At 36.4% G+C, this 24,451-nt stretch overlaps 1 protein-coding gene across 12 annotated transcripts in view; it reads left to right on the forward strand.

The window, feature by feature from the left end:
- The window catches only part of Mecom (MDS1 and EVI1 complex locus), a 542,504-nt gene that overhangs the window by 401,565 nt on the left and 116,488 nt on the right, over positions 1 to 24,451 (forward strand). Inside the window, exon 1 of one of the 12 annotated variants that reach the window (XM_074073822.1) lies at positions 11,582 to 11,601. The exons of the other annotated variants lie outside the window; for them this stretch is intronic. The gene's annotated coding sequence lies outside the window, so the exon portion shown is untranslated. Of the gene's footprint in view, positions 1 to 11,581; positions 11,602 to 24,451 lie in introns of those variants that run through there. 12 annotated transcript variants of the gene reach the window in all.

Here is a 24,451-nt window from a genome sequence, read left to right on the forward strand (position 1 = left end):
TCAAATCTCACTTCCTCAGTATAGACTTCCCCCAACTTCTTTTTCCCTTAATCTCATCATTCCATTTCCTCAGGGCACTCGCTATAGACCATAAGTAGTGTGCTAGTTTATATATATATATATATATATATATATATATATATATATATATATATATATATTTACTTATGATGGCATGTCCCACCTCTTTTGAGCTCCCTGAATGTAAGCTTTTTAAATGCAAAGAACTTATGAGGACTGTTTACTTCCTCATTCCCAGTACTTAGCCTGGTGTCTAGTGCAAATAGGTGCTCAGTAAATGATTTTTGAATGAATGAAAAGGTGAATAAGTGAAAAGTGAATAACACATACACATGATTGCATGTACTATGTTTCTCAGTTTGGTTCATATATACACAACAAAAGGAAAATTGGAAGAAGCCAATTATGAGGAAACTGGAGATAGTTTTCAATAAATGCAGCAACATCTAGAATTGTGAAAGATTTCATTTCACCAATAATGTTTTTGGGGTGTTTTGTAGAGGACATGCTTCTCATGATGGAGTGAAAAGATAAAAGAGTGTATTTAAAGAAAAATGTGTTAATGGTAAGCCAATAAAGGTGAAATGTACAAAGGCAATAAATTATGTTACTTGCAATTTTATTTTAATAATAATAACAGCAGATTTGTGCTCCTAGTGGGGGAAATCACTGAAAGTTGCATGTGCAAGCATACTTGGGAGAGAAGGAACAATTTTGTATGCAGCTGCTACTGTTCTCTCCATTGTTTAAATAAGCCAATAATTACTTTTCAAAATGATGAAGTAGGAAATAAAGTTGAAGAAGGCCTAGTGTAAAAATAGACTATAGGCCATAAAAGGTAGAAGTCTCTTTTCCCTCTTAGGCTAAACCTGTCAGTCCTATTGTTATGGGTTCTTTCAGATTAGGGTTTTTTTGATCATTCCATTAAAAGAGCTTAATGGAGTGAGGTGGAGTTCAGAAAGATGCCAGGTACTTAATAGATGCTCAGAAAATATTTTTTTGAAGGAATAAGTAAAAGTGAGTAGTTAAGTAGTAACAAATTGGTATCTTGGAAATTAATCCGAACTTGTAACATCTATCAGGGAACAGTGTAGTTTTTAACTTGGTATTCCAAAGGACGCATGATGATCAGTTGTGTACATTGCTACTGGTGTTATCACATCATGATGGAGTCAAGATGTTCCTTTTCTCATATATCTCAAGAAAGCAAAAGGGGTACACTTGATAAAGGGTGATAAGGCAACTTGTAAGACAGTAAAAGAGAAAATTCAAAGTGAGGCCAGCATGGTAGACCTAACTCTCAAAGACCTGGCCAGCAAGGAAATGAGGTGACTGAGTTAGTGGCTTTTGAGAAGAGCTGCCTCAAAATACTAGAGAAAAGTTCTGTAAAATTAGAGGTAAATTCACAGAGAGTATTTGTTCATTGAAGTATAATGTATAAATAGCCCCAAAAGTAATTCTTCCCTGATAGAAGATCCTTTGCAGTAAGGAAGACAGGTCAAAAATGTAACTAAGTTGGGATCTTTGGAATTTTAATCTCTTATTTGGGATTTTCTTTGCTGAGTTTTAATGTATTTCATCAATTCCATGTTGTACAAATATTTTTGATCTACATTAGATGATGAGATGAAAAGGATTCATAGCTGAAGGAATAGAGAATCCATACAACTTACTAGAAATAGTAGTTCCTAACAGGAATATGATTTAGAGCACAGCAGTTCTTGGTTATAGAGGCTTCTGAGTACAGAGACTCTCATACTCTTGAGAGCTGTCTCCAGGGCACAATCAGAGGAATCACCTGATCCAATAACTCAGCTACTTTAGGCCTGGCTTTTACTAAAGAGCTGTAGGACTAGACCTGCATAAGCAGCAAAGCAGTAGAAATAGGGTCCACATCCATAGCCCAGGCCATGGTCAGCCCAGTGAGCCACTCACCTGTTAAAACTGTCACCTAATTCCATGGCTGACTACCATCACTGACCTGGGGTACTATTCTCAGCCTCTTTGAGGACCTGGCCTTGCCAGTCACTAGATGCTCAGAACAGAAGGCTATGCAGGAAGTTCCCTGGCTGACCAGACAGCATCATTTCTGGACTTTGTGAACCTTTGGTTGCACAATGTTTTATTAGGATGCAATTGTGACTTGTTTGGTGTGTGTGTATTGCCTCTTCACTTGCCCATTTGGGTGGTCACTAACCATCTCACAAACCTGGATGGCACTTTCTAACAAAAGGTGTCATTTTTCCAACAGGCCTAAGGGATCTCTTCAGCTCTTGTATAGGGGTTAGTAAGGCTGGCATTTTCTTTCACAGCAGAGCAGATTTTTATGGAACCCCTCTGGAAGGTTTATTATAAGCAAATGGACCATTGACTAGAAAGCTAGAGCCAGGATTTCCAAGCCAATGCAGTTAACACCCACACATATGTGAGTGTGAAAAGCTTGGAGCATATAATCAGCATCATTTTATCAAATATTTTTGTGTTGTATTTTTTAAAAAGCCTTAAATAGCATCTTCATTGTGTCCATTATTTTCACAACTAGTGAGCCAAAATATTAGTGCACAGTTTGAGCTCTAAGAGTGGCTCAGGTTGGGGCATAAAGGTGTGTTTGAGTTAAGAGCATAAAAAGTCTTAAACTTTTAACTGCAGACTATTGTATCCTTCTAACTGCAGAACAGCTCTGTCTAATGCTGTCCAACCTGGCAATAAAAACAAAATGAAGAAAGCCGAAACACTTTTAGACTCACACCAAGTACGCAGTATTTCAGCCTGACAGGATTATTCCTTGGCTGAAGTGACTTATGTTGGAAAGGGAAGTTTGCATGGAAATGCCTTTGAGGTTAATTGTAATGTCATTAGCGTGATGCTATAATCACATCTCTGAATTTCCTTCATAAATTTCTTTTCTATTTTTATCCTGTTTTTATTTTTAATATACTACTTTCTTGAAAAAGTCTACTGTAGTCTTACAAAAACATTCCACCCTCCTTTTTTAAAAAAAAAGTCTCATGAAAAACTAGTCTCTGTATAAATTGTCATGTATAAAACACTGTAATTTGTCCTCTCCCGCTTTTCTGTTCCTTTTTGCTCCTTGATCATCATACACTCCTGCATGATGAGGGACTTTGAATGGCCAAACTGAAGGGGTAGCAGATATTTCACTGAAGTTAGGAAAAACAGGTCATGAGTGAATATTTCCATTATAACTTCCCACTACAGTGGCACCAGAAATATGGCAGAAACCACCATAGATAACTCTTTTTAAGAAAAATCAGCTGTTTGGCCAAATCTGTGGTAGATTTGTGGCACAGACTACCGTAGAGGAGGAACTCCGGAATAAACCACAAAAACTGCTCAGGAACGCTGCAAGATTGTTGTAAAAGCATTGCTTTGAGCTTCTTTGGCTATTGTCTGTTCTGTCTGTGGTGCCGGAAACTTAGGGCTAGCCATCAGGTTCTGTGGAGTTCCCAGCATTGTCTGTTCTCTTGACCTTTGAATGCATTTGTCTTGATTGTTCTTGAGCTGTGGGAGAAAGACTCTCAGATGAGAAAACAATTGTTCCCATCAGGGACACTGTACCAAACCCACCCTTTATTTTGGGGCTCATTTTCACAGTGACAAAATCCCCAAATTTGGCAGTGATGCCGCCTCCTGCCTCCCATTGGTCGACTTCCACTTCTGGATGTGCATCTTGACTATGACTGTTCTTAATATTGCCGTTTTTATAATCTTGTTCTCCATCACATGAACTATTTTATTCCCTGGCTAAAACAGTTCCGTGTCTATTTCAGTGACTCTTTTCCTTCATGCTCTCTCTCCCAACACATTTCCTGGGCAAAATTTTGAGTCTGGCCTGCCAGTCAGGAATGGCAATCTTTGGCTGAAATGATTCACATTGTGGTAGCTGTTTGAAGTCAGGGTCTGTTCATGACAGATCTGTCCCTATAGTCAGAAAAACATTTGCACAGATACCATCAGCTCTTATGGGCTGACACAGAAAAATGAAAACCTACACAGAATTTCTCAGTTAGAACATTTATCTAAAGTGGGCCTTTGGCAATGAATTCCTAGTATATGAAAAACATGGTATTGTACCAACGTGGGTCATTCATACCACAATTACAACAGTTAGGAAACTGAATTAAAAAGTAAGAATTAACTTCAGAGTTTATTCTATGCACTATTTCTCATTTCAAGATATGTTTGTAACAAAATGTTACAAAAAACTTGCATTTTGCCTTTTTTTTAAAAAATATTTTTCCTAATATTAATACTGTATATTATCTTGGACTCTTCCCTACTTCTCCCGGAAGTCTATCACCATGGGCTATTTTATAAAATAGTGAGTTTGACTAACTTGTCTAAGTGTCCCTTTCCAGAGAAGGAAATGATAGTTTTCAACTAGCGACTTGCTTACTACCATACAATGCATGGATTAAACACTAAAAAGGCCCTCTTAAATGTGGGACAAAGGCTTCTTACTGTAGTCAACAAACATCTTTCCTCAAATTAAATGACTTCAGAGATTCTCCTGACTTTCACATGTACAACAAAACAAATCTTTTCTTTGGTAAAATGGGGAAATAGAACTGCTTTTAGTGGAGTTCTGAGATACAGTACAAATCAGTTAGCTTCCTTGCAGTTGTTAAACACTTTGTGTAAGAGCTCTGTAAGTGAATCCTGGAGAACACCTCCTCTTTCCATTCTTGAGTATAACCTCTTGAATATAGAGAAGGGATCCATATTTTATATAGTGTCTAAAGGGAGAACAAATGTAGCTTCAGTTCTTTCTTAAAATTCACGTTAGCCTTTATGACTATGGAGAACTAACCTAAATTCTCTCTCACTTGATTTCTCCAAAATGAGAAGAATAACTGTATCTCTTTGGCCCATAGTAGACATTTGATAAGTATTAGTTCCAAGCATATAGGAAATGTGGAGACATTACAGAAAAGTTATATTTTTAATGTTTATGAAATAATATCTGTGTAAATCATGAAGTTTAAATAGATAAAATAGCTCATATGTACTCCTTCCAAATTATTTTATTCATCTTTACAATGACTCTAGGAAAGTTCAACTCTGAAGAACCACAGACCTTGTGGAAACTCACTTTCTGCTTCTTCCCCTTGTTCTTTTAAATTCAGGTGAAATCAATGTAATGAACACTGAGTTGTGTTCAAGGTGACCTTTAATGGGATCATGCTACCTTATAATATTCGTTTTATCTCCTTGTACTGGGTTTTAAAAATAAATATGGGGCAGCTGGATGTTGGTGGCTCATGCCTGTAATCCTAGCTACTCAGGAGGCAGAGATCAAGAGGATTGTGGTTTGAAGCCATCTGGGCAAATAGTGTGCTAGACCTTATCTCAAAAACACTCATCACAAAAAAGGGCTGGTGGAGTGGCTCGAGGTGTAGGCCCTGAATCCAAACCCCAGTACTGCAATAAATAAATAAATAAATAAATAAATAAATAAATAAATGGCAGAGGAGGGAGAACACACCTCAAAGAGAAAAAGGAGATAATTGGCCATCCAGGGATAGAATGTGTGCTCAGAAATTATATTCTGAGTTAATGAATGGATGAAAAGACAAAGCAGGGTCACATTCTCACATCAGAGTCATTTGCTAATTTCCCTTCTATTTCAGATAACTTTTGTTTGTAGACTGCTTATTTCTCTTGCCAGACCTTTGAAGAAAAGGTCTTAGAATGAGCCTCTAATATTTCATCTCTGTCTAAGTCAAGAAATTACACTGCGGTATCCTGGGTTATGGGTTCTTTGTTTGAATTTATTATGGAGTGTTTGGGAGAAGATATAACTAAGACCACTAGCGCTTGATAAGATAGAGAATACAAGCAATCATCCTGACTCCCCTCAACTCACTCTATCCCTGTTGGTTTGGAGATGGTGAAGTCCAGGCTGATACCCCTAAGTAGCCAGAAGAACAGAATCATCCTGTTCTTCTGTACTTAGCCAACATCCTAAAGTACAATGAAGGGAATATTACAAATGAAATCTAAATATCTCTGCACTTATATTTAGGTTATATTTTGAAAATTTCCCATACTTTCTATATTCTTAATATTATATAGTTAGGTGGATGTTATGATAAAATTTATATGTTGATACTGAATGATTCATTTATCCCTAAAAATCATTTTAGAGCCCTCCAAATCAGTAAATTTATTCAGCTTGTAATATCATATCTGTTTTGATTTACCTGAAAACTGTGTACTTTTAAGTTAAACAAATATTTAAGTATGAGAAAAATCTGACCAATGTATTCAACAGACTTTGTGGACTTTTTTTTCTTAACTTGGTTTTGGGAAACACACACATATATTTTGCCAAGAACTTGCCCCTTAATGTTTAATCTTGTGGCTTTCAGGGGAAATCTAATTTGTATCCTTCGTTTATGCTCGACTCAAAAGACTGTTGCACTGTTAGCCAAGTGCTGGATGGCCTTACAGCCCACGGGGCTTTTCAGGTTTCTTGATTCTCTGTGGGCCCCAATGCCTTTGCTTCTCAATCCCTGGTAGGTCACAAAGGCTGTGCATTTTAAAGTCAGACAAACTATTTTAAAATTAAGTCATCCATAAGCAATAGGCTATCTCAGCATTTGGAGAGTTATTTCTCTCCCTTCTTCCTATCTCTAATTGCATTCTATTTTTACCATGAGGTTTGTTCAGGTAGAGCTGAATGTGACAACTGAGATATACAGATATCCATTGAAATAATTGACTCAGAGTAGAATTTTCCTTTTCTATGTGTGGATGGTGGTAGCCTGTTACATGTATTGGGGTTGGGTTTTGAGTGTCCTAGAATGCCAGGGCACCTCCCTCAAGTCATCCGAACACAAAAACAAGTCTCTTTGGTTTATAAGGTTAGATGGCCATTAAAGTTCCACCTGACTCTTGCCATTGCTTTGATTTTCTACCCACCCACCTCTGATTTACATGCTCCACCACTGCCTGGCCTTTGTTGTCCCAGAGATATGCCTTTGCCACTCTAGAACGTAGGCTTAGGCAGCAGTGTTGTTGATGGGTAAGGGTGGAGGGAAGACTGGAAATGAGCCCTGTTGGAGCTGAGAGTGCCATCTCCTCTGAGGTTGCTCTCACTCTTGCTTTCTAAGATAGCTCCCTATCATTTCAGCACAAATGCCACACCACATCTTGGATGAAAGGCCCTCAGTCAGTGCTATGCTTTGATTTCCCTCTGAAATACAGCCTTTCCATGTTTGGGGATAAAGACTTACACCTGGCACCTTAGAGAATGACTGAACCATAGAAATTGACTCTAGGGTATAGTAGTCAAATAGTTTCTCTAGGGTCTCAGAGAAAAATTCTGGAGCCACTGCCTTTCCTTTTATTAAGAACTTCTAGATTTTAAACATGGCAATTCTGGGTGTCCCTCAGTCTTCTCTCCCATGCCCCAGCTCCTGTTACCTCCATTCCCTGACACATTCTCTATACTCTGCTTCTTGTGGCTGGGCCCTGAACCTGCTGGAGGTTCTCACAGGAGTCACTACTAGTGACTTGAAGCTTGAGGAAGGATAAAGGGGCTGCAGAGTCTAAACCAGAGGAGACAGAGTTTCTGACATCCAGAATAAAGCATTAATACTTTCACCTATGTACATATTATTGCATTAAGCAGTTGGGTATTACAGCATTGTAATGTTGATAATAGAGTACTAGTTTTATTATAGTGGGACAATTGTATTTCATGGTAGCAACAAAAGACATCATTTGTCTCATTTCTAATGGAAAATGACTTCCAATGTCAAATATACAGTTGAAATTTTTATAACCTTTCAAATTTTTGAGTTGGGAGTAAATTTATCCCAAAACTTCATATTAAAAATATGGGATTATAGACATTAAATTTGCCAGTATAGAAGCATGGATCCTTATAACTGTTCTTAGAACACAGAATTAATGACCACCATATCCAGCTCACCATTTTACAGATGGAGAAACTGAGGCCCAGAGTGGTGAAGTCATATCTTTTGTGATTTCTCAGTATTCCCTGCCTTTGCATTTCTTAAAAAAAAAAAAAAGTTTAAATGAATCTAATTGTTCCATGGAAGAAGGCACCGTTCATTATTAATGGAATTTCTTTTTATTCAATTTTGTGGTGTCCAAAACAAGATTATAAAAACAATAATTTGATTTAGAAATCTTTTCAGCTTCAGCAAGGTTACTTTGTGGAGTTGGAGATAAATGACCAGAAGAAAACTTCACAAAATTAGTGTTTACACTTAATCTGGCAATGAGCTATAATTTGATTGGTAAAAAATTCATTTGGTGTACCTCTGGCCCTTTGCTGCTGGATAATGAAAATTTATATCTGCGTTTCAGACATCTGGGGAGGGCCTGACAGCTTTGGGGCTGAATGAAAGATGATGTCACACTGACCCCTGTCAGCATTTCCTCACAGACTGGTTACCCAAAACCCAACAGCAGTCACACTTTTTTTTCCCCCTGCCAGAGCAGACTCTCATTTTATTTTGGAAGGTTAATGGCACTGTAAATCTAATAGGCCATTTTAGTGCCATCATGTGGATATTAAAAAATCATGTGACCAGTCAGGGCACCATATGTGGGGTTCGCTGTTGTCTAATGGCAGGACTAAGAGGCTGTAACAAGGCACCGAGGGCAGCCAGTGTTTGGAATTAATTTCAAAACCATAGCTACCATTAAACTAATTCTGAATCTCTGCTAATGATTTTGGCTTGCCATTTTAATGAAGTTCGCCTTAATAATCTGACTAATATCAGAGAGTGTGAGACCCCAGGAAATTCTTCATTTCTTATAAATTGATCCATAATGCATATTCTATGGAGCAGCACTGCTCCCATGGAACTTTCTGTGATGATGGAAGTATTCTCTGTCTGTCCAGTACTGTAGGCTCTAGTTGCATGTGGCCATTGGGCAGTCAAAAGATGGCTAAGGCTCTAAGGGAATGAAACTTTAATTCATTCAAATTTAAAATGGTGACATGTGGCAACTAGTTACCATTTTGAATTGCACAACTTGGTGCAACTATAAGATAAGCCTAAAGTTATCAGAAATCAGCAAAAAAGAAAATAGATTTTATTCAGGTCACTGATCTGATTCTCACTGGTACCACAGTTAAAAGGCCAAGCTTCTTGGTGACAGATGAAGTCCAACTTACCTTTGTGTCCTCTAAAGCTTTTTGTACAGAGTCAAAAAATGTAGAAGAAAGCAATGGGTAAAAGAAATGAATGAGTGGATTCATGGACAATGAATAAGTAAAAGTAAGAAATTTAAGTGATTTTTTTCTTATTTCTCTATTTCTTGCTGCTCTTTCCTTGAAGGACAAGTCAGGCAAAACTCATAAAAATTGATGCAACATGAGTTCCTAGTGATCACTTAGCCCAATCATTGAAAATCAGACCAGAGTGACTTCTAGAAGTCTCTTCCAACCCTCCCTGGAATATCTATCTCTTTACAACCCCCAAATGGAAGCCTTCAAGTGGGCAGAACTGATAGCTCTGGGCCTAGCTGGTAAAAGACAGTGAATGGACCCTTCTGGATACAGGAAGAAGTTGGGGAGGGAGCACGCAATTCTCTTTGGGTATCAATGACTTCATTGAATATGTAGCCAAACAGATATATGTAAAGAGAAACAGGAGTAACTTGTGAAACTATTCCAAATTGTTACTTCTGAAATATTTTAAATAAATTTTCATGACTATTATGTCATGCTATCCTCATAAAATTATAACAAGGATGATGATTCTTGTGATAATTATGATAGTACTAGCTAGCACATTTTACTGCGTACTGTTCAGATATAGTGCTAAATTCTACACAAGGATTATTTTTAATTAATCTCAGTACTGTGAGGCAGTTCTAGCATTTCTATGTTTTGCGCATGAAGAATATCTTTTTTTAAAATTTTTGGTGGTAGTGGGTTTTGGACCCAGGGTCTTGTGCTAGCTAGGTAAGTATTCTACACTTGAGCCTGTTTTTGATTTTTAGTTTATTTTTCAGATATAGTCTCATCCTCAGACTATAATCCTCCTACCCCTGCTTCCTGAGTAGCTAGGATTACAGGTGCGTAACACCACACCCAGCTTAGTTTTGGAGGTAATTAACTAACTTTTTTGTCTGGGTTGGCTTTGAACTGCAATCCTCTTGTCTCTACCTCCTGATTAACTGGGATTACAGATGTGTGTTGTGATACCGTAACACCTGGCTAAAGCTATCTATTTTAAGGTTATGCAAACAGTAGAAAGCAGAAATGGATTTTGAACCCAAATAGCATGACTCTATAATCTATATTATAAAGCATTATTCTATAGTGTTTCTTTCTTTAATTTCCATTTTTAATTACATTTATTGATTTATTGATTCAGCAAACATTCAGGCTCTATTCTAGTGAATAAAACAGAAAAATCCCTGCCCTCTTGGACTTTGTCTTTCACTGGAGAGGACAGAAAGTAAAGAAGAAAAATATGTAATAGGTAATATAGAGATAAGTGATAAGAAGAAAAGGATAAAGAGGAAAATAAAGTGTCAGCAGGTGGGAGAAATAGGCAGAAATTCTAGGTAGGAAATTGTCACTGGAATGGTGATGGTTTGAAAAAAGAAACAAATGAATTTTATTTTTTAATTATATATGAAGCTTCCTAGTCTTTCATCAAGTAGAAAGTTACCAATATATTTACTTCCTAACCTGGTAGCAACCTTAAGATTTGTTTTAAAGACCCAAGATAGACTGACATTGCACTGAAGACAAAGCAATAGAACACTGCGTGCCTCTTTCTGTCCACCAACTTTTCAACTGACTGTTTTGATTCTGTGACTCTTTAGTCTTTGCTTTTACAGCAAGGTGAGGATAATGCACTGAATTTTATAGCTATGCAACAAGGCCACAGCAGCAACCCTGAAGCTCCACAGACTTGGCAGGTACAACACATCTAAGACCTTCAGACAGTTCAAGAGTAAAGCATACACATGTGTGGACCTGGGCAGGTGGTGTAGAGGACTCGGAAGAAAGAAAACTTTTTCTGTTGAACTTGCGTGTCTGCCCACCCAAACCTATAGTCACTGTAAATTTAAATTGAATATAGTGCAACATTCTCTGTCAAAATAAAAATGTAACAGTAATCAAAGAAAAATTCTTAATTTCCAGAATGAGTTTGGACAAGAAGTAGCAGACTTTGTACACACCCAGTTACAGAATGAATAAGAAATAAAAGTGAGCGGTAAACTGGGCTCATTATGTAGTAGTTTAACACACACACACACACACACACACACACACACACACACACGCGCGCGCACACACAATTTTTTCCCCTCATCTGGGCATGTTTAGAAGGGAGCGTGTGAGACCACAGGTTATGTGCTTTATCTGAAAGACACTCTACCTCCCCCTGCCTCACTGTGGGTGCATAGCACTCCTTGGTCTTTAAAATACTTGTTCCAATGGAGAGGAGAGTGTCCTTTTGTGATCCCTGGCATCACTTCCTGTTTTTCTTTATAAACTTCCCACCCAAGTTGTGGCATTGTTGGGTTCGTGGCCTGAAGGAACTTTCCATTACCTTGGTAAGTCACTAAGGATTTTAGTACATACACCTGCTTTTAGTGTCCTCCCTCTGAAGACACAAAAAGTTCTATTACAAATTAGATAGCAATCATCTTCTTGTATTGAGAATTTCATCTTCTTATATATGGTTTTTTGTCAGAATGTCACAAATCATCACATAGTTTTGGTTAAAACGATCTTTTTCATTTTTATGACTTTTGAGAATACATAGGTCTTTAAACTTTATTTTTAAGGCACAATGTAAGAATCTTCTTTCCTTCAAAATTATAAAATTACAACTTTGAGATCCTCAATCTCCGGACAATATTATTAAAACGTTAGCTTTGCATGGTTTAGAGTGGTCAAATTATTACTGCCATGAGCATTAATTTCACTCTAACATTATTAAAAGAGAAATATTTCACGAGAAGGAGTATTTAGGGTGCATAATGAAATTGTTGTCAGTACTTAGGCCATCGTGTAAATACTTGCTTTATTTGTGGGTGAGTGAGATAAATTTCCCTATGTTGGTATTTTTATAACTTTTAAACTATTAAGTATTTCATGTAGGTAACGGTGAGGTTATGTTAATTATAATTTATAATTATGTCAATTTATAAAATGCTGAAGGTTTTGCTAATTCCTTTATCCTTCTGAGCTAAAGCAACACTGTAATTAAGCATTAGTTCTAAGTACTTCTAGATTATCCTATACCCAAAGTGTGAGCAAACATCCAAATCATTCCTTTTCTTGTTTGTCTTCTTAACTTTCACAAAACTGTTTTATAAAAAACCAGAGGAAGAAAGAAATAGGAAAATATGTCTAAGGGTAGCTGTAGTTCAGTCATGCAAGTAAGAGATGAGAAATCTCTGTGGAAGTCAAATAGAAGTGAATACAGAGCCATGAAGTCAGTGTTTATTCTGGTGCCAAAATTCACATCATTTGAGCTCATCTGCTACATATGAGGTTGAGGTTGTCCATATTTACATCATCCATTTTCCTCTTGTCTTGTATATAAGGAAGTCAAGGTCAGCCTGTTGGAGATGGGTGTTTGATCAGTTGTTTTACACAGAACAATACCTGAGTATCTAGGTAGCTAATAGAGGCTGAACTATCCTTTGGTGGATTTTTATGTCTTAAATTATAGGAATGTATACTTACTTTGCTCTAAGTGGTCCATGGTAACAGTGGACATAGAGATGGAGTGATATATATTTTTTAATAGGTAAACACTGTCAGCCTTTTCTAAATATACTGGTAGTTTTTAAATTATGCATATCTATTTAGTTCTCCTGTAAAATTAAATAATTTATTACAGTTTTGTAAACTTTTTCTTGTTTAAAAATATACCATCAAACTTTAATAAAGTTTTCCCCAGTTTTGAAAAGTATTCACAGACATGATTAATGTTTACATTGTATGAATACATTAGGTTGAAGCATGCAAAGTTAGTGATGTTTGACATTTTAAAACCAATAATGTGCAATGACACATTGTATTTCTGTCTTGTAGCTCTAAATAAGTCAAAGAGGACTGTTATGAATTTGGTTAAAATAGTAGACCTTTTGAAGAAATAGTTTGGGTGGTGGTCACTTTGACATCAAATGATGGCAACCAGGTAGTTATTTTCTCCATCCTACCAGTAGACAAGAAAAGGCTTGGAACTTGGAAATCAGTGAGAGCAGCCAGCGAACTTTCTTATTGTGCAACAAACAAGAGGTGGAAACACTTGTAAGGTGACGCCACTCAGAGGTCCAGAAAAATTAAAGTTGACACTAAAATAACTTTGGCTCACATACAACTCAGAGCAAATGCTAAATAATGAAAAAATATGTCTTTTAGCTCTAAAATTTTCTGGGTTGTGAGAAAATACAGAGCATAAATCATATCAAACTATTCCTGGCATTAGGCCTTCAGGATGCATTTGTTTGAAATCAAGGACCAAATTGCCTAGAAGAGCGAAAACTGCTAGATGCCAGCTGAGGCGGGATGCCAGCCTTGGACCTGACACATCATTTCTGGAGAGATCTGTGTGCATGACCCTAGTTTGCCTTCAAAGTGGCTCCTTTGAATTGATTTTGCAAATTAACAATATTAGGCCTTCTGTAGAGTAGAAAGTGCATTAGTCACACTGTTCTTAACTTTACCCAGCAAAGAAATCTATTGTTCTTTTGTAATAAAATGGTCAGGGGTTGGGGGGAGGGCAATTTTTGCCACATCAGGTAAAAGGAGTCACATCCAGTTTTCAGGCAGGTTTAATGAGGAATTTTAATAATGAGAGTAAAAAAAAAAATCAATGAGCATAACTTCACTAAACAACTCTTAGCGGGAAACTGGCCTGCCTCCTGTTTTTACAAGTGTATGTAACCATCTTTAAATACATGCCAAACATCAATTGTTCTGCGTGAGTAAGGACATAGGATATGGCAAAAACTCACAACAATTTATTACCAGAATGTTTTAAAAGAAATGGAGGATTTCAGAAAAGGAGGATTTCCATGGATTCATGTTTAAATTCACCATAAGTGATTAATCTTTGTGTTCCATTTTTTGTCCAAGGTTGGTTTTATACACCATGTAAAATCGCTCCTTTAGAAGAAAAGTCTGGTCTGCTTTTTTCAAAAAAGGAAAGAGAAGGAGAGAAAAAAAAAAAAAGACAGTGTGTCTACTGGAAAATGCTTCATAAGGTTTCTTTTCCCTTAGTCTTCTCATTATTTTTTTGAAAGAGTTTGATTTGAGGAATATTATACAAGAAATAATTGGAGTGAAATATAAACTTAAGCAAGTGTGGCAGCTTTCAAAAAATGATACTGATTTTTCTAAAAACTGCCCTCATATTTTCAAAGTTCTGCAAGAAAAACCTGGCATTTGGGTTTTCCAAATTTTCACATTGCTCTGATATATGTATATATATAAAATGTATATATACTTATATATATGTATTCCTATGGAATATTTTTCCCTTATGAACTTTCCACCATTAATTTTAGTGGTGGAAAAGTTTGCTACAATATAATATAAAATAATAATTTTGTTGGTACATCTAATTTAGGAAAATATACTTATCAAAAATACAGATAGGGATAAATATTTTCAGAATCATCTGCTACATTTCCTAAAATTTATTTTTACCTCCAAACATTACAGGATTTATTGGTATTGGCATATTCCATGACTTCAAATAAAGGCAGGAAAAAAGAGAGAGAGAGAGAGAGAGAGAAAAGAAGAAGACGAAGACAAACAAGAAAAACCCCAGATAACAAACTTTCCTGTTCATTGAAATCTAACCAAGAGCCTCTGAAAGTTGTAACTGAGAGAACAGTTTCCTAGTATTAAGTGTTTTTTTTAAATTTGAGAATAAATGTAACATTCCTGAACTGCGTTCTTTGTGTTTGACAGACATCAAGGTGTCTCTTCAAATATTTCTTTTCTATTATTTATATTAAAGACCTAATCATATAATTAAATCTAATTTGGCAAATACGTATTGAACATCTGCTGTGTGAGAGTTGTTTATGCTGCTAGGACTCTAAACTGAGTGAGTCCTGCTTAATCTCACTGATACCCATGCGTGTTAATTGTTTTTTTAATTGTTTGACTTTTACAAAGCTTCAAAGGGGATCAAATATAGCTACACTGTCTTTTTCAACCAAAATGTTTTAGTAATTGAAGAGATGGGAGCAATATAGACACTCAAAAAATGCTTTGAGATCCTTGGATGAATGGTATCTTACAGATGTGTATTATTGCTCACTCTTTGTTCTCAAGCACTTGTTTTCAAGGACACTAAAATCCATGTAGCCCCTAAAAAAGATAAATAAGGGCAAGTCACTTTTCTTCCTCTAGTCACAGACTAAAGGAATCATTTCAGATAATATATAGCCCTTCAGCCAAGGGGGCAGGAAGTGTTTACTGCTCAAGTCGGGGTCCCAGTTGGTTTAACGGAAACTTCTGGTCTAGTGTTAAGACCCTCTTTCAAATAAAAACTTCATTTTGTCTGGGCAAGTAAATTGGTAATATTGGTAAAATATTCATAAAGTCTTGGCAGTCTTTAAAGAGTACAAAAACATAACTTTGCTCCCCTTTTTCTTTTCTATGTTAAGGACCAGCTAAGTTTATTTAAAAAGAAAAGCCTAAAGTCACCAAAAAGCCTGTGGCATTTCCTTCTCTGATGAAACTAGTTCAGGCTCATCTGTTTGGAGTTATTTAGGTGTGTCCCCATGAAAATGAACCCTCATAGCACTCTCAACAGGGTGAAAATTGAGAATGAGTCAAAGTGGAGCAAAGAGATAAATATTTCAAATGGGATAAGCACTTCTTAAAAAAGGAAAAATGAAGAAAATTTTGAAAAGCCAACCATAACAAAATTCTCTCAGTGAATAAGTAAATTCCAAATAGTGGGACGTAAAAAGAAAGAATCAAAGAGGGTAGTGAGATACCCCTGGGGATTAGAGCTGGGATGATGGATTTACTTTAAAGGAGGAGGTGGGGAAGATTCCCTGAAGAAAGGGTATTTCATGAAGCCTAAGTGACAGGAGGAGCCAGTAGTGTGAAAATCGGGAAGGAGAGCATTCCAGGCAGAGGTAGTGTAGTAGGGGTAAAGGTCCTAAGGCAAGGAGCTTGCCATATTTGGGGAGCATCAAGAAAGGTATAAAGTATAATAAACAACAGAGAAATGGAGCAATGAGGTGATGGGGCTAGGTGGAGGCTGAACTGTTGGTATAGAAGGCACAGAGTGCAGGTAGCCAATGTGCTTTGGTGGCCTGTGTTGTTATATCCTTTATACTGTTTTATATCACTTGTCAAGTTTGGTCCTCTTACAAATAGTTTAGCACAGGCTGCTTTTTATCCTGTCCCTTTTATTCATTTACATTATAGTTAACTATAATACCTATCTAAAGGCCTGGGACTATGGTAGAGCTGTATAGTTCACATCTAAGGTGTCTGGATTTTATTCTAGAGGTAGTAGAAAGGCATCAAAGCATTGCAACAGGAGGCAGAGTGTGAACTGACCTGTTGTCTAAATACCATGCTTGATGCCGTGTGAGAGCCAGTTGTCAGGTCCTAATGAAGAGGCTACAGCATTAAGGGGTGCTAGCTTTAAGGAGTATGAAGTAAGGACACAGGAAGGAATATAGGCAGTTTATAGATATATTCTAAACAAAGAGCCCTTTGAGCACTCTTCTGATGGAATGAATACTGAAAGAAAGGAAAAGAAAAATCTAGAATAACTCAGGTGTTTGGCTTGAGAGTATGAGTGACAAGCAGAGCAATCCGGGGGATAGAAGTGAGTGAGAGAGACAGAGTGTTGGTGAGGAGTAGGCAGGGAGGAGGGTACATCAAGAGCTCCATGTTGTAGAAACTAAATTTGAGATAGCTGTCAAACATCCAGATGGAGGTGTCAAGTAGGAGACTGGGTATGAAAGTCTCAAGTACTTGGGGGTGGTGGTAGCAAAGATTGGGAGGATCATGGTTTGAGGTCAATCCAGGCAAAGAGTTATGGTGTGCACATGTGGTTCCAGCACCTAGGAGCCATAGGTAGGAAGGAGGATTATAATCCAAGGCCAACCTAGGCAAAACCACGAGTCTCTACCTGAAAAATAACTAAAGCCATCCCCCAAAAAAACAATATAAAAAGCTTGTGACTCAAGTATCTAGCTCAAGGCCCTGAGTTAAAACCCCAGTATCATTAAAAAAAATGAAATCAAGACTAAAGATATAAATGTGGAAGACATGAACATAGATGATCTTTAAAGTCCCAGAACTAGATACATTAAGAAGGGAGTCCAGAGAAGGGAAGATAGCTTTAACCTAAACCCTCAAATACTATAACATATAGAGAAGGAACCTGGAAAGTAGATGGAGTAGGGTTTGTGACTAGGAGGACAATCAAGAGTATTGTGTCAGGTAAGTCCATGGGAAAGCATATATAAAGAATGAAGTAGTGATGAGGGGTATATAGTGATGCTAAGGAAGATGGGACCAGAGCAGTGGATGTGATGGGCCAATTTGACAAGACTTCAGAAACATGGAGGAGGTCGCCATGTTTCTGCCCTGTATACCAAGCAAGGGAGCACTACAGTAGAAGATAAGCAGGTGTACCATCTACATAACTGAGTTACTTGATATGTAGCAAGGTGGTTTTTGTACATGTGTTAATTTCTGGTTTTGCTTTTTACTAATCTGACCATAGAGATTCTGCCCCAAGCCTGAAGGTACAATTTCTAGGTCCTATGAAAGTAGAAAAATATATCTCAAAAGACAGAGATCATACATTTCTGATGAAGGTATAAAATGGTACTACTAGTTATGTAAACAGTTCAGTAGTTTCTTACTATAGAGTTCGCCAATTTGTTCTTTGATAGTTATTGATGAAAAACAAAAAATAGCTCCTCAAAAAGACCTGTACACGTTTGAAATACTGGTAATAATATCATGAAATTGAAAGAGCCCAAATATCTATTAAGAATTGAATGAATAAACAGACTTGGTATTTTAATAAACTGGAATACTGCTGAAAAATAAATGGAATAAACTACTCATCTATGCTACTGGATGAACCTCTCAGGCCTCATGCCAAGTGAAAGAAACTTGATACAAAAAGTATGTGCGCTTGAATTACATTGAAATTCTAGGGCATGAAAACTAATATATACTGATTAGTATAGGAATATCACTTTATATTGAACAATAATTGCCAGGATAGAGAGTGGAGAAAGGGTAATTGACTGAAAAGGAAAATGAGGAATCACTCTAGAGGAGACAGAACAGCTCTATGTCTCTGTTGGGGTTCTGGTTACATGACTATGTACAGTTATCAAAAGTCATTGAATGACCTACTCCCTTAAAATGAATGGATTATATCTCAATAAAATTAAGAGTGATCACTGTTTCTCCTGATTAGTTTCTTTAGCCCCTAACTCATTTTCTTATCATATTTGTAAGTTATTCACCTTCTTGATTACTTTGAGCTCCTCTTTTACTGTTTCATGTTTTAACTGATACCTGTTATATATTATTTAGCTTCTTTCTCATATGGTCATTAAGAACAATAGTTTTATGACTTTAAAAAATATGTTTCTTGACCTTTTCTTGACTTTTTTGATTCTTACTTTAATATACAAAATAACTTAAAAATCTATCTATCTAGCTATCATCTATCTTTCCATCTATCATCTATCTTTCTATCTATTGTCTACATTCTAAGTTCTGTCATCTCAAGTTTGAGATATCTATAATAATGCTATTAATTTGATATCATTTATTACGCAAATTGCACTGTGTATTTCCTTTTATAGTATCTTACTTCTTGAGTCATAAATAAAAGCTGTTATGTGCTTTTTGCTTGATAGAATGGGGATATTTTATATAAGCTGCACCACAAATTTCAATGTATATACCCAAACTTTTGCAGATCTAGAAGACTATATAATAGTAAGGTTGAGGACTTTGGAGAAGAATTACACATGAATCTTACCCTTGTTACCAGCCTTGTGAGCTTAGGCAAAATCCTCACTCTCATGACTTAATTTTTTTACCAGTGAAGAGGTAAAGTAATAATTACCTTTCTATTGTGTTATAAAGTTTAAAGAACGTAAGTAAGGTTTCTAGCACAGTCATCTGACTTGCTATAGAGGCTCAAGTATGAAAGTTGAAATCTATAAGTGATTTCTGTCCTCATGTACATGGTTAACATGGTGAGGTAGATGGTGAGGGAACATGAGCTGCTCCTAAGTTACCTAAGGACTGCCCACATAGTTAAAGTTATCCTGAATTCTAAACTACAACCTTTTCAATGACGATGCAACACTCGATGGAACCCAACAGAAAACTTGAGGCATTGCCTAAATCTTTTGTGACATTTATGATTTTTGAGCTTTTGAAACAGAGTATCAAGAAAAATCACCAGTCTCAACATTAGGTAGCATTATCTTTTTCTTAGAAATCTTTGCATCTTTAGCTGCATATGTAATATATATACACATGCATTTACACACATATTTATGTAGCTTTGGTGGGGGGGTTGGTTAGGAAATAGGTCTTCATATCTGGGCAGCCAAGATTCTGAAAGACAGTAAAAGATTCTCTTATGCTATAAAATTTTCCATGATCTTCCATAGAATGTGTGTATTTTTAATAAGTTTCCTATATCAGGGATTACTGCTTTTATGATTTTGCTAGAGATTAATTATAGCTTATTCTCTGGTTAGTGTCAACTCTTACTGTAAATGTGACTTCCGTCCTCTGTATCCAGATGGAGTATTCTGAGATAGTCTCTTCTTCCTGAGGATATGGAATTCTTTTCCAGGAAACATTGAGAACTATTCTTAACCTGGAACTCCTATCCATCTTGTGTCATCCTTCAGAGATACTGCACCTTCCCTGCTGCCTGCCCAGTCATTTATATGATCACTGTTTATTTCTCAGCTATTTTAGGAAGGCCTTTCTTCCTCAATGATGAAAGCACATTACTATGAAGCTATTAGTTATGGATAATCTTATAACTCCTTTGTTTAGGAAAGAGGTCACCATGCTCCAAGATCTTTTTGTTCTTTATCCTCTATCATTTTATTTATTTAGAAACAATTTAAAATTGTTTTGAAATCCATTTTCTATTAGACATTTTTATACCCCAAATATATTTAATATTACTATTTGAATAATATAAAATCATCCCTTACCTTTGTTGACCTTGGATATTCACTAGTATTATTTAGGGAATATTTTTTTAAAATATTATTCCTGTCCTCATACTTAGAAATCCTAAGAGTGGGACCTAGGTTTAATAATTTTTTAACACTACATTGGTGATTTTTAAGTGAAGTTAAAGTTTGACAGCCAATATTCTAGATGCAAAATGTGTTTTCAAGTATTAAAAACAACACACCCTTTGGGATATTCTTGGATATCAAAGACACAAAAGTCTAGAATCTGGCAGTCTTTAAATGCAATAGGAAAGAGGATAAGTGAAGTTATACTTGAGAAACCTGATTTTTAGAAAATTTTCCATTTATTTCTTATAGGGATCATTTTTCCTTCAAAGGGGGATTAAACAAGTAAGGGGAGTCCCTTGGAGGATAATGGGCTTACAGTGCAGTGAATGAAGGCTACAAGATTTGATCTTGCTTCCTCCCAGTCTGACATGGACAAGCTTAGATTCCTGGGCAAGAAACACTCTGAGTAATATTCACTCATGTCGAAACTAAAGCAGATACCTTAAAGCAACTGAGGCCAATAGGAAAAGGGGAACAGGTACTAGAGAAAAGGTTAGATCAAAAAGAATTAACCTAGAAGGTAACACCCACGCACAGGAAATCAATGTGAGTCAATGCCCTGTATAGCTATCCTTATCTCAACCAGCAAAAACCCTTGTTCCTTCCTATTATTGCTTATACTCTCTCTACAACAAAATTAGAAATAAGGGCAAAATAGTTTCTGCTGGGTATTGAGCGGGGGGAGGGGGGGGGAGTGGGTGGTAAGGAAGGGGGTGGGGGCAGGAGGGAGAAATGAACCAAGCCTTGTATGCACATATGAATAATAAAAGAAAAATGAAAAAAAAATATTCACTTATGTCACTATATTAGGAACCAGGAAGGTGATGTAAGTGAGTGAGACAGGAAGAGTGAACACTGGCAAAGTGAAGGACTCACTGCTGTTCTGGAGGGGACAGTGGCTACTCAGCCCTGGCCAATTCTTTCTAGTGTTGGTAAATCTGTCCATTTTTAAAGAGAAGTAGAAATTTTCCTTCAGGGGAAAATTTTTTCAGTTATTTTTCTTGGTATCTAATGCCAACTTTTTTTTTTTTTCTTTTAGGCAGTACTATGGTTTTAACTCAGGGCCTCATGCTTCCTAGACAGGAGCTCTACCACTTGAACCATACCCCCAGGCCCTAATGACAATTTTTGTCATTGTATAGGGTTTAGTTCATCCTATAGGCCACTATTTTGCAATCAGTTAGCTCTTTATATCCAGGGGCTCTACATCAATGGATTCAGCTAAGTGGATATTGAAATTGTTTAGAAATAAATTATGTCTGTACTCAGCGTGTGCATAATTTTTCTTGTCATTATTCCCTAATCAATATAGTGTAACAGCTATTTACACAGCATTTACCTTGTGTTAGTCATTACAAGCAAGGTGATTTAAAGTACATGAGAATTATTTTCTTACATTCTTTCTCATTTGCTCATTGTCGGTGTATAGAAACTGTTGATTTTTATAAATTGATTTTTGTATCCTGCTATTTTGATGAAGCTGTTTAAGGTGTTTAAGAGTGTTTCAGGTCTTTTAAGTATATGATCATGTCATCTGCAAATAGGGATAGTTTGACTACTTCCTTTCCAATTTAAAATCCTTTTATTTCTTCTTCCTGTCTTATTGCTCTGTCTAGGAATTCCAAGACTATGTTGAATAAGAGTGGAGAGAGTGGATAACCAAACTTGTCTCATTCCTGACTTTAGAGGAAATGGTTTCAGTTTTCCCCCATTAAGTATGATGTTGGTTATAGGTTTGTCACATATAGCCTTTATAATGTTGAGATACTTTCCTTCTATTCCTTGTTTCCTCAGAGCTTTTATTATGAAATGGTGTTGAATCTTATTGAAGACTTTTTCTGCACTTGAGATGACCAAGTGGTTTTTGTCTTTGCTTTTGTTAATATGCTATATTACATTTAATGGTTTATGTATGTTGAACCATCCCTGCATCCCTGGAATGAAACAGTTGATCACAGTGTAGGAACTTTTTGATATGTAGTTGAATTCAGTTTGCCAATATTTTATTGAGGATTTTGGCATCTATGTTCATTAAAGAGATTGGCCTGCAATTCTCTTTTTTGTTGCTGTGTCCTTGTCCTGTTTGGAGATGAGTGATTGATACTGGCTTCATAGAATGAGTTTGGTAGTGTTTCTTCCCTTTCTGTTTCATGGAAAAGTTTGAGGAGTGCTGGTATTAGTTTTTCTTTAAAGGTCTGGTAGAATTCAGCAGTGAATCTGTCAGGTCCTGGACTTTTCTTTTTTGGGAGATGCTTTATAACGAAAAAAAAAATTTTTTAAGTTAAGTACATGGGAGGTGACATGTAAATATTATGGCATTTCACATAAGAAACTTGAGCATCCAAGGATTTTGGTATCCACAGAGAGTCCTAGAATGATTTCCTCTATAGACAGTGGGAAACAACTATGTCTGAGTTAAGTAATCCCCAAATCCTTTCTAAGATCATAAGAGATCTAAATTGGAAACAATAAAAACATGAAATATGAAGCATCAATTTAATGTATGCTTATGTTAATTTCCCTCTTCTTGAACACTCCCATTTTTAAGTTCCCCCTATACCATTGGTCCTGACAGCTTACTCTGTCTATTCTGGCACATCCTAGAGTTGACATCTCAAGGATTTAAACAACTGTGGCTAATACACTGTCTTTACAATATATAGAAGATCTTGGTGTTATGTCAGAGGAAAACCTTGTCTTAACTTTTCAGAAGGGAATGGAATGTTCAGCACAGTATGGCCTATAAATCATTTTCAAATTAGTATTCTGTACATCTGGAGAAGAGTACATTTCTACTCATGCATAAATTGCCTATGAACACATTTCAAAAACCTACGCTTAATCTTAGCAATGAACATTTCAAAAAGTAAATTAATATCTTCGAAGGGAAGAAATACAGTATATTAAACAGGAACCCACTAGAAACTCGATAGTTAGGAGTCTGTCAGCATTTCCATTATAAACCCTGTTTTTGAGGGGTTTATAACTCACTTGTAAAAATTCATTGTTGGCTGAGACTTGGCAGGTAAGGTCTCAGCTCGGCAGCTTGACGTGATATTAGGTCTGAAGGACCTCAGATTCTTGTCAACAGGATACTATTTTAAAGCTCCAAGACGAGGTCTAAATAAAGAGAGAGAGAGTGATTTAAACCCACAGAATCCAGGAACTGCAGAGTAAAACTAAAATAACTGCTCTAAGATCAGCAGGTGTGGCTTAGCTTTGCAGAATCCCACACGACCCTGAATTTGACTACCGTGAATTGTACATCTTGTATAGCATAGGGTGGGGTCAGATTCATTTTCTTTTTTGGGTTACACTCAATGTGACTTTAATTCTCCATTTAATAGCTTAATATATTGACTGTTGAGGTTATAGGTTTAGATGAAAGTTTATAAATGAGGCTAATTAACATTGAACTTGTAACTCTTTTTGTCTTTCCACTTGATAAAAGGTATTCCTGGGAAGTAGAACTAGAATATAAAAATGTCTTAGGCCATTGTAAATTTCTTCTGTAAATACCTTTGTGATATGTTGCATGTTTAAATTAGCACAATATGTATTCACTTTAAATATTGATCTTTAAGGAAGTCATGTAATAAATCTGCATACTCTTTTGCATTATTGTTTACATTAGGTCTACTATAGATTAAGAAAGACAGTTGCCTTGTAAATTTGCTTGCACAGAAAACAGAAGCATATAAATAATTCTGTTTCCAATTATAAAAAACAAGGATGATAAACTATTGGGAGCCGTGGGACAACTGTGCAGAGCTTGGCTGAATTGCAAACAGTCTAGGTCTGGGAGTAACTGATGTGCAGCTTGCAACTGGGGCCACTGTTTAGATAAGGAAACAAACATCTATACATGTAGCTGTATCGAGATGTAGTTCCTTTCTAGCTGCAAAATTTCTAAAGAGTTACCAAAACTGTTTAAAAGTATAAAAACAGAATTGTTTGGCTTGGTAATGGTAGCAATTTGTCTGTCACAATTTTAAGTATGTTGTGGTAACCTTCCTGGGGGAAAAACCCCATGGATGGACTTGGTTGTGGTTTGGGGTTTCCATCTTCTCCCAGTAGTGCTCCATGGGCTGTGGCA

This window comes from Castor canadensis, chromosome 5, assembly GCF_047511655.1.
Source record: "Castor canadensis chromosome 5, mCasCan1.hap1v2, whole genome shotgun sequence".
Taxonomy (NCBI): Eukaryota; Metazoa; Chordata; class Mammalia; order Rodentia; family Castoridae; genus Castor; species Castor canadensis.